Here is a 5491-nt window from a genome sequence, read left to right on the forward strand (position 1 = left end):
AAAACCCGTCTCCCCACAGAGGTATCCATCAATAGTTGAGAAAATACGACAAAAACACAACAAAAAGTTGAGATGTCGAATTGAGGTAGGGATGAAACTGGATGATGTGGGACTGGGAGTGATCTGTATCTGTGTGCTGATGGTAGAAGGCTGTAATTACTGTGAAGTGTTAAATATTATTAAAAAATATTAAAATAATAATAATATATAAATATAATATATATGATAATAACCAGTGGCTCTATGTTGTATTAAAGTGTCCTGAAAAGTCATTCAAGTGAGTCTTGTGCAACTGGCAAAAAATAGATTTGCTGCTTTTTCTGCTGCATCATGTTTTGAGTGGAAAAAGGTCGGAAGATTAATTGTGTTATAATAGTCTGTGTGACAAAGTCTTTAACACATCACTTATTTATAGCTGGCAGTGTTTAGGTTTTCATAAAGTAGAGACTATTTTAATTTGAAGTTGGAAGTAGAGGTGGAAGAATGAGGTTTGAGCGACAGGGAAATTCACTCGATTTATTTGACGAATGAATGAATGGATGTTCAATAACAATAAATTTGAATGTGTTGAAAGGTTGACATTTAACTCAGGATTCTCCAGGACGGGTTACTGATAATAAAAAAAAAACGCTAGAGAGGTCAGTGTATGAGACGTCCAAGAATGATTTATGAACCTGCTTTAACTCACTGGAAGGAGAGCTTCTGGAATGAGATGGGGCGCTGTTGTGAACATTAGAAAAAAGACCCTAACTCATTGTATATTCTGATAGAAGACTAAGTATGGATTTTCTCAGAGAGACAGTGCTTTTACCACTCTGTGTCTGTGGATGACACAGGCTGTGAATATCAATAAGTCACAAAATGAATCCTACAGTATCTTACAAGCGTTGAGTTTGAGGAAACCTGTGGGGAAACGCTGACTAACAGAAAAAGGTGGACAGTCTGACATGTACAGTATTATTACAATGACTCCTTTCATTAATGGCTTGTCTAATGATTCTCTTCCTTCGTCGCTCGCTGAATCAGTCACAGGAGTACTGAAGATGCCTCTTAACCTTCTGAGGGCCGCTGACAGTAGATAAGACGAGAGGAGAGGAAGACTGAAAAAAAAAAAAAACCTCTGCACTTACAGATCCACTGCAGTCACAGAGAAAAGTGTGTGAATACGAGTGCATAAACGTGCCCGTGAGTGTGTGTTGCGTTCCCTCAGTACAGCCAAAGATCTGCTGTATGGGCCTTTCTTCAGACCTTTTTAGTTTAATCTTGATTAAATTACACAGAGGACCAAGACAAATAGCTTGGGGACAGAAGCTGACACTTCCATGGCATTGCACTGGACTGTTAACCAGGATGGTCATAAATCCATGTATTCAGTTACTGCTAATAACCTGGCGTCAGGAAAATGGTCTCTTTATCTAAGGTATGAGGGGGAAACTGAAATCCTGACCTGCCACAGTGCTGCCTGCTATGTCTTTTTCTGTCCAATGGCCAGGCCAGCCCACTCTAAAACACACTGAATCATTGTTTATGGCACCATATAATTTCTAGTAACAACATCTTGTCCAGTTGTAGTGATAATGACCTGCCTTTGCCCTTTTGCTACTGATCTCATATTTTCAAATGAACGGCTAACCAGGCGCATTATGTTTGGTTTTTCAATATAGGCTACAGTATATTTTCTCCATTTAGTGAAAAATCAGAGTCACTCACCAGTGGAGTATCCTTTGAGCTGAAGGTGTTTCAGTCACAGACTGATACCGCCAAGGTGCAAGGCCGAAAGAAGCAGGATGTCTTTCCTGCCAGCAGCCAACAGACTCTTTAATACAGTACAATAACAATTATTATTATTAAAGAGTTGCACACCTGCGCTAACTCAATGTAAATATTTTGTCTCCTTACAATTTTATACTGTATCCTTAATAGTATTGCTAGCCTATACCCCCCCCCCCCCAAAAAAAAGAAAAATATATATATATGTACATATATATTCTCCTATTATTGTTATTATTATTATTATTACCGGTATTATTATTATTATTATTATTATTATTATTATTATTCCAGAAAGGGATTAATAAAGTACTCTTCTATTCTTTTCTATTATGCAGACATTTACCTGAGCAGGTGTGGCGCCGTTCTCCCTCCGTATTAAACCGTTGCTCCGCCCCTTTGTTTGTAAATCGCTAATGGCACCGTCAAGTTTACAGTCCGAAGGTAATATGGATCTTCCAGGATTTCAACCGCTGCTGAAACCACCTGATACGCCTCCAAAGAAACTGACAGGACCAGGGTGCAGGTGGACTGTCCACAACAACGTCCACAAAGTCTTTATGGCTCCATACCGGCTCATTTAGCATCTTCGTACCGACGGAATGAATTTCTTCCCCAGCCTCTCAGAGCTAACGTTAATGCTAATACCGATTCTGCTTTTCCCTCCATACACACCGTCACATGCCTCCATCTTGACCCGGAAGTGGCTTTCCCCAAAGAACGTCTCTGCTTTCCCCCCTTGTCTCTTCTTCTCGTTATGTACCGGTAAGTTACTTGATGATTACACAATTTAAAAGGTCTATTTTTATTGTGTGTAAAAATTAGCAGTGATAAATTTAGCTAACGTGCCACCACGCGTTCTATTTCAGAATTTCTTTCTGCCCGTTGCTGTCGGTTACCTGACTATGCTGCGTTCAAGCAAACTTGGAACTCGGCATCGCTCCCCGAAACATCGATTACAATCTTATTTTTACAGTCTATGATTAAAATGCATTGTTTAAATGCTTATTTTTCTTTTAATTGTTTTTGTACCCTATTCAGATTCAGATTCAGAGTTTTAATGCCTTGCCTTAAGCACTTTGAACGCAAAGTTTGTTTTGGTTATATCCTGGCGTTGTGCATCTTTTGAAATCAGAGTTTTCAACTGGGAGATTCCAAGTTCCGAGTTGTCTCGAACGCAGCATTAGTGACAGTCGCCAATGTAAGCTAATGGTTGTGGTTGGCTCCCCAGTACACTGTAACTTTATTCAGTTGTGCCTCGTCATTGTGACTTGAGAGATGTGCAGCCAGGGCTTCACATTCAGTGGATTTCATAACACCGGGTTGGTGAGTGAATCATTTATTTAGATCTGAGACTCAGGTGTTCAAGAAGTGCAACATCTAAATCATCTACGTTACAGCGGATTTATAAGCCAACAATTTCCCATGTACACATCCAGGAGACACACAGCAACATAATCATTCATTGAGTCCCCTGATAATTATAAGGTGAATGTAATACTCACCTCCCCTGCAGCTCTGTTTTGGTATTCACTAACTCCTTAAAAAATACCTTGCTTTGAATATCTTGGCAGCTAAATGCTTCACTGCCTTTAGTGATCCCTGACTTGTTGTTAACAGTTTGTCTGCTGGAAACAGCTGCCTACTGTGTGTGAAAATGAGGTAGAAGAAAACAGCGAAGGTGTGCTTTGTAAAACCAAAACAATAAAATGAAAAAGAAGAAGCTAAATTACTGCAGGGAACATGGTGATAATTTTGGGGGGAGTTTATCACCCTCAGCGACCACTTTACACATATTATGATCCATTGTTACTATAAAAGGTATTGTGCAGCCAATACAAATTAGTGCAGTGTTGTGATCCTGCTGTATACAAAATAATTGCCTCCTTAAAAGAGGAACCTGAACCTAGCTGATCTCAGACTATTTCAGTGGAAAAAAGGGCTTACAAATTAAATGTTTAAGTTATATAGGTAGAAATGTGAAACAGGTTGGTGGATAATGGTTGAAGAACTTGTTATTTTGCGGTGGATTCCAGCTGTGTTCATTTTGCCATTTTGTTCCCGAGACATTTCTAGCACCTTCTGGATATAATTGGACGGGTAAAAACTACCCTATAACAGGCATAGAGCTGCATAGGATGCCATTATTAGTGTCTTTTCAGCCACACTCTGCAGCAATCAGTGAAGAGTTTGCGCATGTGGGTGAGAATAGGAAACTGGGAGTCTGCACGATGATGCTGGGTCAGTAATGGCTGCTGCAAAAAACATCCCTGATGGATCATGTAACAAACCAGTGTCCTTGCTCAAACTAATGGCTGCTTGTTATGGCAGTAATTAAGAGAGGGATTCATTGATGGCTTTAACCTGTCAGCTCAATCCAGATGAAAGTGCTGAGGCAAGGATGTACTGTAGCAGCCAGATTCACCACCCGAGGAATCCCCAGCTGTGAGTCACACAACGCTTCATTGTTGTACGAGGCGTGTGTGGGAGAGGGAGGGAAGCCGCCCTGCGGAAATCTCTTGATTCCCTTCGCTGCTCATCTGCCTCAGTATTTGAAAGTGGGATCCTCAGTGTAATGCAAATCAGCTCTGATCAATGTCATTGAAGAGATGATGACGCAAAGCAAAGACAGCTCTCAGTAGTTCCACCTCACACATCTTTTCCCCCACCTTCTGTGCATTTTAAGTTTTGCACAACCGTCTTTTTTTAAAACCATATGTCCTGGTTTTGTTTCTCCTTTTTGCCTGTTATCTTTTCTGCTGGTGCACCTAGCCTTCTTTGCTATTCTCTGCAGATTCATGCTGACACCAGCCAGCATTTCCAAGACGTCTTCTGTTTCACTTTTATTTGACATCAAATATAAAGCTTGCAATACATTCCCTCTACATTTTCAATCCATCTTTCAGCGGTACCTCCCCAGTTTTCTTTATATGACAGCATTTTTATGTCAAAGACAATCTGGAAAAAAGCTCAGGGTGATGATGCCTCAGCTGTAGAAGGACACTGTAAATGCTGCCTTCTTGGGCTATTGTGCATTGACTGCTGGACCATGTAGAAAATGCACTTCTGTTGTGAATAGCCCCAGCTGCTACTTGTGCACATAGATCACGTATCCTTTCCATTTATGGCGTCGGCAAACTCCTCCAGCATTTATGGACACCCCCCAGCCCACTGCCTTTGGGGGGAGTTTGGGTAACTTTAGCACCTTGGTGACCTTGACTATTGCTACTGGTTTTATGGCTTTGTGAGAACAGGAGGAAACACTGAACAATGAGAACGAGTCCATCAGGTAAACACTTTTATTTCATCATGGTAAAAAAAAATACTGCAGAAATCTGGCCCACTTTGTGTTGGTGTACTCACTGCCAACATTACTTCTGCCCATATGGCCGGCATTAATAAAAAGGAGTGCTAAAGCTCCAAGTCATATTAAAGCAAAGCCTGTAAAGGTTTTTTATTCTCACATGTTCAAAGGTGATACGGTTGCCTGAGTAACTGTGGGAAACACGTTGTGCTTTCAAGAGAGAAATGGGGGATTTCACTTTTACTCCATGAATGTCTTTTTGTTTGTTTCTTTATGTCACTGTGAATCCTTGACATCTTTGACAGGAAGTCTCTGACATCAGCATCTGATGTGAAGTCTGAGGTATGTTTGATTCCTCTAAGTCAAACATGTTAACTGTGTTAACTTCCCTACAAAGGAGTTTTGCTCCTCTCATGC

The 5491-nt window shown here is 40.6% G+C and overlaps 1 long non-coding RNA gene across 1 annotated transcript; it reads right to left on the bottom strand.

Moving 5' to 3' along the window:
• Nucleotides 1-502: 502 nt before the first annotated feature.
• On the bottom strand, nucleotides 503-2318 carry LOC146977132 (uncharacterized). The gene is made up of 2 exons (XR_015037198.1): nucleotides 2117-2318; nucleotides 503-1100 (listed from the first exon to the last, which is right to left on the bottom strand). It is a non-coding gene; the product is annotated as an uncharacterized LOC146977132 (long non-coding RNA).
• Nucleotides 2319-5491: the final 3173 nt, after the last annotated feature.

The sequence above is a fragment of the Trachurus japonicus genome, chromosome 12 (assembly GCF_045865225.1).
Source record: "Trachurus japonicus isolate A0001 chromosome 12, Traja_1.0".
Taxonomy (NCBI): Eukaryota; Metazoa; Chordata; class Actinopteri; order Carangiformes; family Carangidae; genus Trachurus; species Trachurus japonicus.